The sequence below is a fragment of the Nycticebus coucang genome, chromosome 21 (assembly GCF_027406575.1).
Source record: "Nycticebus coucang isolate mNycCou1 chromosome 21, mNycCou1.pri, whole genome shotgun sequence".
NCBI lineage: Eukaryota > Metazoa > Chordata > Mammalia > Primates > Lorisidae > Nycticebus > Nycticebus coucang.
Genome location: NC_069800.1, coordinates 59,168,612 through 59,182,330, shown reverse-complemented (window position 1 = coordinate 59,182,330; position 13,719 = coordinate 59,168,612).

The following is a 13,719-nucleotide window of genomic DNA, read 5'->3' as shown; positions in this document are numbered from 1 at the left end:
GTGTGTAGTATTAAAGATGTCGTAATTTGGTAGTCTAGGAGTGGGATGTGTTACATTATTTATTGGCATAAAGAATTTGGGGGTGGGGGTTGAGACAGAGTCTCACTCTGTCACTTTGGGTATAGTGCCATAGCATCATACCTCACAGCAACCTCAAACTCCTGGGTTCAAGCAATCCTCTTGCCTCCAGCCTTTTGAGTAACTGGGACTACAGGTGACATTTATGACACTGGCTAGTCTTTCTTTTTCTTTTTTTTTGAGACTGAATCTCACTCAGTTGTCCTGGGTAGAGTGCATGGTATCCATCATAGCTCACAGCAACCTCAAACTCTTGGGCTCAAGCCATCCTCTTGCTTCCAGCCTCCTGAGTAGCTGGGACTATGGGTACCTGCCACAATGCCCTGCTATATTTTTAGAGACTGGGTCTCACTCTTGCTCAAGCTGGTCTCCAATCCCTGAGCTCAGACGATCCACCCCCCCGGGTCTCCCAGAGTGCTAGGATTACAGGCGTGAGCCACTGAGCCCAGCCAGCACAGAGAATTTTAAACATGTGAATTGTTTTTTTTTTTTTTTTTTTTGGCCGGGGCTGGGTTTGAACCTGCCACCTTCGGCATATGGGACCGGCGCTCTACCCCTTTGAGCCACAGGCGCCGCTCAAACAATTGGTGTTCTTATGTATTTTTTTTTTTTTTTTTTGGCCAGGGCTGGGTTTGAACCTGCCACCTCTGGCATATGGGGCGCGCCCTACCCACTTGACCACAGGTGCCGCGTGAATTGTTTTCTGACATTTCAAAATTGAGACATTTCACATCAATAATTCAGATACAAGGTACCTCCTGGAAAACAAGCACATACGGGCTGGAGCTATGGAGTCACAGCCCGTTTAGGGCCTGAGTCCCCACTGCCACCCCTCAGGACTCTTTGCTTGCCCAGAGGAAGACTTGGGGGTTTTCCATTCCTCACTGGTGGCTGAGAGAGTTTGTCTGGAGTTGAATGACAAGATTTGGCTCTTGGCATTGCGGTTTCCTAGCTGGGTGGCCGAAGGAGAGTAATTTCACCTTTCTGAGCCTAGAGAGTAATTTCACCTTTCTGAGCCTATCTTCTGAAACTGTCATGCAGCTTACATAAAAAATCTGTGTTAGCACACTTGGCAGACAGCCTTTACCTAGACAACTCTCAACAATGCTCAGCCCTTTCTGACACTAGGTGGGAAAATGCTACTTCCTATGACAGAAGAAATGTTGAAGCTGCGGTTTCATTAAGGATGTTTAACACATTAACTGCCATGTGAATTAAGGACTATTTTTCAAGTTTTCACATTACCTTTTACATTACTAATTTTCAAGTTTTTATATGGCTTTATTTTTTTTTTTTGAGACAGAGTCTCACTTTGTCACTCTCTATAGAGTGCTGTAGCATCACAGCTCACAGCAACCTCAAACTCTTGGGCTTAAGTGACTCTTTTGCCTCCGCTTCCCAAGTAGCTGGGACTACAGGCATCCACCACAACACCCAGATATTTTTAGAGACAAGGTCTCGCTCTGGCTCAGGCTGGTCTTGAACCTGTGAGCTCAGGCAATCTACCCACCTCAGCCTCCCAAGTGCTGGGATTATAGGTGTGAGCCACCATGCCTGGCTATATGGCATTATCATTGATGTATGTTTTAGGATCATTTTGTTTTGAAAATTCTTATTCTATTTTTGTCTTGAACTCATGAGCTCAAGCAGTCCACCCGCCTTGGTCTCCCAGAGTGCTGGGATTACAGGTGTGGGCCACCTTGCCCGGCCTTATTCTATTTTTGTAATAAAACAGCTTGGCCCTATGGAAAAAAAAAATTTTTTTTTCTTGTGGCAGTCAATGTGTTAAATGGAGAGATTGTCCAGAATGATTTGGGTAGGCCGACTGTAATCACAGGCTCCTACAACTGAAAGAGGACAGCCAGCCAGACATGGTGGTTCACATCTATAATCCCAGCACTCTGGGAGGCTGAGGGGGTGGATTGCATGAGCTCAGGAGTTCAAGATCAGCCTGAGCAAGAGTGAGACCCATTCTCTACTAAAAATAAGTGGGCATTGTGGTGGGCGCCTATAGTCCCAGCTACTTAGGAGGCTGAGGCAAGATGATCCCTTGAGCCCAAGAGTTCGAGGTTGCTGTGAGCTATGATGCCATAGCACTCTACCCAGGGTGACAGAGTGAGACTTGGTCTCCAAAAAAAAAAAAAAGAAAGAGAGAGTGGCCGGAGAGTGTGAGAGGAGATCTGATGGTGGGAACAGCAGTTGAAGTGATGGACTTTAAGGAGAAGGGAGGAGCTGTGAGTCAAAGACTACACGTAGCTTCTAGAAACTGAAAAAGGCAAATAAGTAGGTTCTCCCCTAGAGCTTCCAAAAGGAACCAGCCCATGTCTTGATCTTAGCCCCGGGAGACTCATTTTAGACTTCTCACTCTCCAGAACTATAAAATAATGAATGTGGGTTTTTATTTATTTATTTTTTTTATTTTTTTTATTTTTATTTTTTGTAGAGACAGAGTCTCACTTTATGGCCCTCAGTAGAGTGCCGTGGCCTCACACAGCTCACAGCAACCTCCAACTCCTGGGCTTAAGGCGATTCTCTTGCCTCAGCCTCCCAAGTAGCTGGGACTACAGGCGCCCGCCACAACGCCCGGCTATTTTTTGGTTGCAGTTTGGCCGGGGCCGGGTTTGAACCCACCACCCTCGGTATATGGGGCTGGCGCCTTACCGACTGAGCCATAGGCGCCGCCCTTATTTTTTTTTTTTTTTGAGACAGTCTCATTTTGTCACCCTCATTAGAGTGCTGTGGTGTCACAGCTCACAGCAACCTCAAACTCTTGGACTTAAGTGATCCTGTTGCCTCAGCCTCCCGAGTAGCTGGGACTACAAATGCCCAGCACAACTCCCAGCTATTTTTAGAGACAGGGGTCTTGCTCTGCCTCAGGCTGGTCTCGAACTTGTGAGCTCAGGCAATGCACTCACCTTGGCCTCCCAGAGTGCTGCAATTACAGGCGTGAGCCCGGGTGCCCGGCCGATGAATGTGCTTTAAGTCCCTGTTTCTGGTATTCTCCTACAGCAGCAATAGGAAACTAACACGTTAGGATATTTCATCTGCACAACAATTCTGTGAGCATGCTTTATTCTTCTCATTTTGCAAAAGAAATAGGCCTAGTGAGGGTCAAGGACATTGGAACATTGCTGAACGTCCCAGTGAGTGGTAGAGTGTGGAATTAATCCCCAGTGTTTCTGAAGCCCAAGCCCAAGCTCTTTATTTTGGGGGAGGAAGAGCTTCCAGTTATCACGAGTCATTTCAACTTCTACCTTCAATGCTCCCAGGAACAGAAATATCCTTATTTCCTGAAGCCAAATTTTACCAAAAAACCAATAAAGAAATTGAGGCTGCATCTTCTGCATGGAAGATGTTCGGAACTTTCCCAAAGAATTCTTCCCTTGTGGTCATCTCTTTCCTGGGAAACATCCCTAAATCCTCCAGTTCGTCCTCATTATAACATAGTTCCCAGATGACTCATCGACCTGCCTCTTCCCCCACCTCTCTCTGGGCCTACCAAAATTTGGCAGCATCCTCCTTAAAAATTGCGATTTGTCTGCATAACTAACCTTCATCTCCTGATGGTGAGCTGTCCAGCGAGTTCGCATTCTTTTCTTTCTTTGTTCTTGGAGCCTACATGCTGTATCCTGACTCCATTAATACAGCCTAAGATCATTTGCTTGTTGGCAGCTATCTACCTCTGGCTCAAATTGAACTTGTGGCCAATGAGAAAGCCTAGAACTACTTCCCAGGAACTGCTGTCTGGCTAACTCTCCCCATTTCCAGACGTAAGTAAGTGACGCCAGAATCCACATCAATCCCTAGTAAATGTTCTCTTATTTATTTTCAATCCTCCCTTTGAAGCTATGGAGACCATTGTGAATCTTGATCCTATCATACCAATATTTTATCTCCTAGAAATTTAATCTGAATACCTTGATTCTTCAGTCCTGAATTAAAATGATATCCAGAATAGATCAAAGACAGTGCTCCGCACACAACGCTGGAGCTCTCCGTAGTTGCCACGACAATATCCATTAACATCTAAGATCCTGGAAATGAGCTCCCAGTATTTTATGGATCTTTTATTCCTGGAACAGGAAAGGTGGCTGCCCAGATTCCCCAAATATTTTTCATGTTTAATTTTTAGAAAGACAGAAAAGATCCAGTAAGATTGTAACTGAGGGTATCAAGAGTATGGAAGACCCCCAGAAATCTTCTTTAATTCAGATGAATCGCTACCCCTGAGTAAGCAGGGACTAGAATTACTAAATTTACTTCTCACATTGACCCAGAGGTATTTATATTCCTCTTTTATAGGTAGGTTACACAGAAGTACTTGAATTATAGAACTGGGATTATAATGAAAAACGTTGATTCCCGAGCAGGGGTCCTCAAACTACGGTCCGCAGGCCACATGAGGCGGTGTGATTGTATTTGTTCCCGTTTTGTTTTTTTACTTCAAAATAAGATATGTGCAGTATGTATAGGAATTTGTTCATAGTTTTTTTTTTGTTTTTTTTTTTAACTATAGTCCGGTCCTCCAATGGTCTGAGGGACAGTGAATTGGCCCCCTGTTTAAAAAGTTTGAGGACCCCTCTCCCCACCGGGGGGGCAACTAGAGGTGGACAATTTCTTCTGTAAAGGGCCATACAGTAAATATTTAAGGCATTGGGGGCCATATGCCCTCTGCCATTGGATAGTAAAAGCAATCATAGACAATACATAAATGAGTGTGGCTGTATAAATAAAACTTTATTTACCAAAACAAGCAACAACACAGATCTGGCCCATGGAATGTATTATTGTTTTCAAACTCAATCTACATGGCAAAATCCTACTCAAATGTGCAAATCAGACGTGACCTTCAAATTACATGACTAGGTAGCATGGCTGGGCACAGTGGCTCACACCTGTAATCCCAGCACTCTGGGAGGTCCAAGCAGGTGGATCACCTGAGCTCAGGAGTTCAAGACCAGCCTGAGGAAGAGCAGGACCCCATCTCTACTAAAATAGAAAAACCAGCCTGGTGTTGTGGTGGGTGCCTGTAGTCCCATCTACTCAGGAGGCTGAGGCAAGAGGATCACTTGAGCCCAGGAGTTTAAGGTTTGCTATGAGCTATGATGTCATGGCACTCTACCCAGGACAATAGTGAGATTCTGTCTCAAAAAAAACAAAATAATAGACTAGGCAGTGAGCTGGATTTGGCCCATGGCCTGGCCTCTGCGCTATACCAGCATCCCTCCTGATTTGGAGGGTTTATTTATCCCACTGAAGTACCTGAGTGACCAGCCAAATGGAAATCAGATCCAGGACCCAGCAAGACTGATACTTCTCAAAACACATAAAGATCCATTCATACACTAGTTAATGCAGTGGTGAACCCTTGTGAGGCTGTCTGTTTTGCCATTTTCCCCCCAAATCCCCAGAATAGATTTATAACAACTCCACGCTCCGGGTCTTGGCATGTGTTCTCAACGTGAAGAGCTTCCAAGCTGCCGTTCACTTTGTGTCATGGAGAATTTTATTTCCAATGTGCTACAAGTCTTTGCTCTTGGTCTGCTGGGGGAAAGGGGAAGAAGGGTGTTCTCCTATATGTTGTTAGAATGCAAGCCTTCACGGAAATGGTCCAGGAAGCAGAGTGCAGGTGCATTCACCCGTGATGCAGAGAGTCTTAGTTCACCCAGCAGCCGGGCAAGAAGTCACCCACATTTTAAAGAGCAGGTGGAAGACATCAGGACCAAGGCTCTGTTGTGAGCTTGAGCAACCTGGAAAGAACAGAACAGGCATTCAATGTTTTGTTTTGTTTGAGACAGAGTCTCACTATGTCACCCTCAATAGAGTGCTGTGGCATCACAGCTCACGGCAACCTCAAACTCTTGGGCTTAAGTGATTCTCTTACCTCAGCCTCCCAAGTAGCTGGGACTATAGGCACCCACCACAATGCCCGGCTATTTTTTGGTTGCAATTGTCATTGTTGTTTTAGCTGGCCCAGACCAGGCTCAAACCCACCAGTCTGGGTGTGTGTGGCCGGTACCCTACCCACTGAGCTACAGGCACCGCCAGGCATTCAGTGTTAATGCTGAGAAGCCTACCATTTCCAGAGAGGCTGATTTCTCTTGCTAGATGAAGATGTGAACACTCAGAATTCCCTGTGCGTTTTGCAGGAAAGACTGTAAGAAAGGCCAGCTTCCGTGAACTTAACCTACATGCTTCTCAGTGTTACCAGTTTTCAGGCACGCTGCGCTGGGATAGTTGAAAATAGAGAAAATAGGGGCGGCGCCTGTGGCTCAGTGAGTAGGGCGCCGGCCCCATATGCCGAGGGTGGTGGGTTCAAACCCGGCCCCGGCCAAACTGCAACAACAAAAAAAAAAATAGCCGGGTGTTGTGTCAGGCGCCTGTAGTCCCAGCTACTCGGGAGGCTGAGGCAAGAGAATCGCGTAAGCCCGAGAGTTAGAGGTTGCTGTGAGCAGTGTGATGCCATGGCACTCTACCCAAGGGCGGTAGAGTGAGACTCTGTCTCTACAAAAAAAAAAAAAAAAAAGAAAATACAAACAGTAGCAATTAGATGTTTCTTTTTTTTTTTTTTGTAGAGACAGAGTCTCACTTTATGGCCCTCGGTAGAGTGAGGTAGCCTCACACAGCTCACAGCAACCTCCAACTCTTGGGCTTAAGCGATTCTCTTGCCTCAGCCTCCCAAGTAGCTGGGACTACAGGCGCCCACCATAACGCCCGGCTATTTTTTGGTTGCAGTTTGGCGGGGGCCGGGTTTGTACCCGCAACCCTCGGTATATGGGGCCGGCGCCTTACCGACTGAGCCACAGGCGCAGCCCGCAATTAGATGTTTCTGATGGCACAAGAAGAAAGCCCGAGTCATAATAACAGGAGTCCTGGACATCATAGTTTTTTGTATTTTTTTAATGCATAATAAGATCTTTTTGTTACCTAGTAGCCTTTAACAGAAATGCTATGACAGAGTGGCTGAGGAAACAGGAGCTGAAACCAGGCAGATATCCGTGCAAACCCATCTCTGTGGTTTGGTAAAAAGCAGCTGTGGCGGTACCATGATTTCTCTGAACTCCGCCCTCCTCGTCTACAGAACTGGGTGCTACTAGAGCCTACTACATTCATGGCAGTCTCCCCAGTTTCTTCAGTCCTGCCAAGACTTGAGATTTTTCTTCCAATGCAATCAAATATAGCAAATTTTTACTGAGGGTCTGGCGGAAATGGAGGACGTTCTCAAAGCCCCTCATCTCATCTCCCTCATGAATGTTCTCTTTAGAGCTCTGTGGCTGACAGTGCTCTGCCTCCTTCCCTCCTATCTCTGACTCCTTCTCCTGACTTCGTCTCTCCCAGATATAAAGATCTGGAGACTTCTGCCCACCTTGAAACCCCACCTTCTCCCTCGTCAATCATTCTAATTAATCCCCATTGATTTTTCATCTTCTTCCATCCCACCAGTACCATGTTTAGAAAGCTGGACTCTTGTCAAAGAATTCATCACAGTGTCTGTCCTTCTGACCCAGCAGTTCTATGTAAGAAGAAAATCCATCTCTCTGATAGGTTTAGGAAAAGGATGTCTATTGGGGCTGTTCAAGCCAGCACTGTTTATAACAGACAAGAAAAGGAACAACTCAAATATCCAGCCACAGAGAACTAGTTAAGTAGATTCAGTGCAGTCACAAAGAGGGATATTTTGCAGCTGTAAAAAGAAATGAAGAAGCTCTGTTTGCATTTATGTGGAAATGTGTTCAGGATAAATTAAGTAAAAAATAGCAGGGTGCTGCAGAGGCTATACAGTATGCCAGAGTTCATCTTGATGAACTGAAACAAGAAAACGCCCAAGCGAGTTTCTTAGTTTTTATTTTTTTGAGACAGAGTCTCACTCAGTCTCCTGGGGGTTGAGTGCCATGGCATCATAGCTCACACAACCTCAAACCCTTAGGTTCCAGAAATCCTGTTGTCTCAGCTTCCCCTATAGCTGGGACTACAGGCAGCTGCCACAACACCTAGCTTTTTTTTTTTTTTTTTTTTTTTTTGGTGGTTTTTGGCCAGGGCTGGGTTTGAACCCGCCACCTCCAGCATATGGGACCGGTGCCCTACTCCTTGAGCCACTGGCGCCACCCCCTAGCTATTTTTTTTAGAGACAGGGTCTTGCTTTTGCCCGCTGGTCTTGAACGGCTAAACTCAAGCAATCCCACTGGCTTTGGCCTTCCAGAGTGCTGGGATTACAGACATGAGTCACCCCACCCCACCCCACCCTGCCCCAGCATGTTTTATAAGCACAGGAAGACTCTGGGAAGCCGAGGCAGTGAATCACTGGAGCTCAGGAGTTCAAGAACAGCCTGAGCAAAAGCGAGACCCCCATCTCTAAAAATAGCCGGGCATTGTGGCAGGTGACTTGTAGTCCCAGCTAACTGGGAGGCTGAGGCAAGAGGATCGCTTGAGCCCAAGAGTTTGACGTTGCTGTGAGCTAAGACGTCATAGTACTCTACTGAGGATGACAAAGTGAGACTCTGTCTCAAAAAAAGAAAGTTCTTTGTTGTTGTTTTCCCCCGAAGGTACCCTAATACGTTTGAAAGTTCTGAATAAAGAAAGGTAAAGCGGAACACAGGGCAAAAATGCACAATAAAAACACACCAATAATTCCCATTTGGGCAAGGTAACAAGAGACAATGTACACACCAAAATTTACACGCCAGAATTCTTCTGTAGCGGGTAATAGAAAGCCAAGTTAACAGGGCTGTGCCTGTGGCTCAGCGGGTAGGGCGCCGGTCCCATATGCCGGAGGTGGCAGGTTCAAACCCAGCCCTGGCCAAATTAAAAAAAAAAAAAAAAAAGAAAGCCAAGTTAACAACTCCAAATGAGAAAAAAAATCCTGAAAAATATAGATGTCTACTTAGGGGTCTTTTGCTGGCATAAACAGTGGATTGCCAGCCCTGTCTACAATTGCCAGCCCACATTAAACAAGGCATTAGCTGGAGTCCACATCAACGCTCTTCCGAATGGCTGCTTAGAGATTTTTAAGCACAGGGGATAGTGTTCATGAAACGTTATCTTATCACTCAACCAAAAATGATGCAGATTCCACAGCCACTGTGGAGATGAAACAAGTGTTTTCAGGAGAAACTTCGCTTGAATCCTCTACCCAGCACCCCTGTTGTAAATTTACCCACCAAATAAGAGCTTTCAGGAGACCCCGCAGGGGATAAAGACAATTCACTCTTTGCAGAAAGACTTTCAGAACTTCACTTTCAAATCAATGCAAAAAGCATGAACCCCACTAAAACTGCAGGCATCTAGGCATTATTATGTTGTGTACAGAGCTCGAAAATAATCCTAAAGTAGTCATAACAACAGCTGCCGTTCACTGAGCTAAGTGTTTCATATGCATTAGCGCTCACTCTTCAGTGGGTTTATCATCTCCCCTGTGCAGATGGGGGGGTGGGGTCCGCAGAGGCTGCCTGACTTGCCCAAGGACATCCAGCTGGTGAGGGGTGTCCAGGCTCCCACCTGGAAAGTCAGTGGTAAGCCAGCCACTCTCCAAACCTCACTTGCATCTTGAGTGAATTAATTCAGTACCCCTCAGCATGGGGGAGAGAACAACTGTAGAGATCACTTTCAGAGGCTAATAATAACAACAAGGAGCCTTAATTAAGCACCTGCTGTGTGCCCAATTCCAAGGCTGAGAGCTTCAGTTAGATCATCTCATTTGATTCTCCGATAACCCTAAGGGTAGGTATTATTTTCACTCTGCAGCTGAGGGACCTAGTGCTCAGATAGGTTTGGTAACTTAGTCAAGGTCACACAGCCAGTGAGGGCTGATGCAGAATTTAAAACCCTGTCATCAGACTACAGGGCTGATGATGCGTAGCCAATCCACTGCAGTGAAGCCCAAGGAAAAGGAATCACAGGTAGACAGAGGGTTAGACAGAAGTTTCGCTGCAACTCAGATATATAGTCTCATTGCTTCCCATACTCATATTAAATATATTTCTTTTCACAGCAAGTAAAACATGGTCATTAAAGTAGTATTTGCGGAATTATTTGTTTAGCGTGTGCTTCTATTTAATTAGATTATAAGAAGTTTGTCTTTTTAAATGTCTTTTTCCAGGTGCCTTTTGGAGTGACTAAATGAAGCAATAATTGGAAAGATGAAGGGGAAGTTCAAAAAGCCATAAACTAAGAAAATTAGGAATTGTTATCCCAAACTACAAAGCAAGCACTTTTGCTTTTTGCCTTCCAAAACCTTATCTATTTTTTCTCCCAGAATCTTAATTCTAGCACAATTTGAATGACTAGATCGAAAATTATCCTGTGTCTGTCTTAGTCCCTTTGGGGATGCTCTAACAAAATACCATAGACTGGGTCGTTTATAAACAATTGACATGTATTTCTCAGGATTCTGGAGGCTGGGAGTCAAAGAGCAGAGTGTCAGGCTGGTGAGGCAAGTGAGTGAGGGCCCAATTCCGGACTACAGACTGCCCACTTTTTTTTTTTTTTTTTATTGAGACAGAGTCTCAAGCTGTCACCCTGGGTAGAGTGCTGTGGTGTCACAGCTCTCAAACTCTTGGGCTTACGCAATTCTCTTGCCTCAGCCTCCCAAGTAGCTGGGACTACAGGCATTTGCCACAATGCCGGGCTATTTTTTTGTTGCAGTTGCCATTGTTGTTTTAGCTGGCCTGGGCCTGGTTCAAACCCTCCAACCTCAGTGTATGTGGCTGGCGCCCTACTGACAGAGCTATGGGTGCTGCCACTACCCACTTCTTGAAAGCACATATAGTGAGAATAAAATGGAGTCGGTGAAGCTGGGGCAAACATGACGAAGTTGGTCTGGTCAGTTTAGGTCCTGCCTGACCTTCACCCCCTGTCTCCCATTCTTACTGTTTTGTAAATTTAGCTCCCACCCTAAAGATGCCTATCTTGAGTACTTCAGGTGGATTGATTTAAATTAACTTTTAAATTAGAATGCTGTTAACTGTTTATGAGTCATGGGTTCTGCCAATTATTGTTTAAGATTGTTAACAGGGTCTTCACTTTGAACTCATATGTATACAACTGTAATGTTGAAAATGGAAAACCAAACAGTCTTGGAGAGGCTGCTCTCACTGTTCTCCAGAATCCCTCGCCTTCTGACAAATAAAGTTTGGTAGACCTATCCACGTCTCTGCATATTGGCTTACGGGGACAGGCAGCTGGACCCTCTTCATCTGCTAACATTCTCATTATATCACATGCGATGTGCAGGGGCAGGGGCACTCAGTGAGATTGCTGTTTAGTGCTAACCCTTTCATAAGGGCACTAATACCATTTCTGAGGGCTTCACCCTTATGAACTACTCACCTCTCAAAGGTCTCGTCTCCTAATACCATAACACTGGGGGTTAGAATTTCAACATATGGATTTGGGGGAGATACAGTAAATCAGTCCATTCCAAGTCTCCCATCAAAGAAGGAAATAAGACGTGACTGCCTCACACACTCACTAGGTGGATTTAGGACAGCAACAGAGTTGTTAACTTCTCAGGAAGAGACATCTTCGGGGTGCCATTCGCTATCAGTAGCTAGCATTTATTTTGTGGCCTAGAGTAAGATTCTTTTTTTTATTGTTGGGGAATCATCAAGAGCACAAAGAACCAGGTTATACTGCTTGCATTTGTTAGGTAAAGTCCCTACCCAGCTTCCATCTCAGCTCTTTGCATCTCTCCAGCATTCTATGTCATTCACACCGGAAGCAACCCTGTAGAATGATCAAAGATAATGGATGAGAAGAACACCATCTCCAGAAATCCTACTTGGCCCCGGGAGATGATACTGCCTAGTGGTTAAGTCTAGGAGGCAGATGGAGGACTTGGAACTCAAGGCTGCCCAAAGGGAAAACTCATGTTTCCCCTATCCAGAAATAAATGTAGATGGGGCGGCACCTGTGGCCCAAGGAGTAGGGCGCTGGTGCCATATGCCAGAGGTGGCAGGTTCAAACCCGACCCTGGCCCAAAACCGCAAAAAATAAAAAATAAATAAAAAAAAGAAAATACACTGCTTATTGAGAAACCAAAAAAAAAAAAAAAAAAGGAATGTCAGAAATAAATGTAGATGAAAGCAAACCCAAAAGAATGCACCTCTCATGGTAGGGTTGCATGCAGTTTTCCATTTTCAAGTCAAACACACCCAAGTTTCAAAATCTGGTCTGCCACTTGAGAAATGTAGGCGACTCCCTTTACTTCCCTTATCCTTGATCATACGGGGTAATAATAGAGCCCCCTTCAGAGCGGTGGAGTCAAGATAAATAAAAGAATATAAAGCACTTAGTACAAGGGCTAAAACAAAAGTGCTTGATAGATGATTTCTATTATTAATGTTATTATAATTAATGATCCAATCTATAGCCAACTATTTACTGCAAAATAGAAATCTTTGCTTTCCTCTTATATTTTTTTCTTCCCCCAAAGGAAAAAGAAATCTAGAGCAAAAACAAAAGTGATGGAACTACTCAAAGCAGATTCCATGCAATTTAGTTTTTAGGTCTCTGTGGTGATACGGGGACCATCTTGGTGTCTTATTAAAGCCTTAATCACAGAGAAGTACGGCACAGAAACTCTGAGTGTCATCCTCCGTTTTCATTTTACAGCTCTTTCTTCAGCCTATTCTCCTAATGATTGTGCGTATTTTTTTCTTTTTAGGTACATCTTTTCTGTATAATTGCTCCCACCCCCACTTTGTGTAAGCATGAAGATTAAGTGGACAAAGACAAATTCAATTAAGCCGCAGGCTTGGGTGACCGGCCATTTTTCTTGAGGAGCTGAAAACCAAACATCTCAGGGGTGGGGAAGAGCGTGCAGTGCGCTTCTGAATGGGAGGGAGGCAGGATTTGAGGATAAATCACGCGACAAACGGAGCCCTCCTTCATTAATCTTTTATTCAGAAAAAGACACTGTTTTAAGGGGAAATTAAAGGCGATCAATAAGCTGGCTTGCCTGGGCAGCTTCTGAGCTCAAGATGCAAATATTATTCCAAATACTAGATTCCAAAGAGATGGCTGCATTGATATGTTAATAGTCTCCTCGAGTTTCTGTGACCTCAGATCCTGGCAGGGCATGAAGCAGTTCTTACAGGAAACAAAAGGAAAGCAGTTGTAGAATAAACATTCGCTAAGTGGACTTTGACAATAAACCCCAACTTGTCATGTGCTAAATGATAGAATTCTCTGCCAGCCAGGTGCTGGTGCAGGGAATGCTTAATATGTTTGTATGTTTAAAGAGCTGCCTCGACCGGACTCTTTATGGGGTATCACCTGACACTTCAGCTACGTGCTTATGGTGTGCAAGATGGCAAATATTTTGGTGTTGTCATCCCAAATAAAGGCGACTCTTGGCGAGTGGAAATAAACAAAGTCCCGTGGCCTACACATCAAAGATGATTACCTGTGTTGGTTACTTATGTCAATTCACAGAGTCAACAACCGATCAGAGAATACTTACTCAGCACCTGGGCGCTGGGGATACACAAACATGTTGAGCAAGGAGCTTATATTTTTAGGAACAGATGGGTAATAAACAATTCTTAAAATAACGCTAACCTAGGTTTTGGTGAGTGCTATGAAGGATGAAACTGGTTCATGAAAAAGAGAATAGCTGAGGGGGTAAGGAAGGGCCTTTCCTTA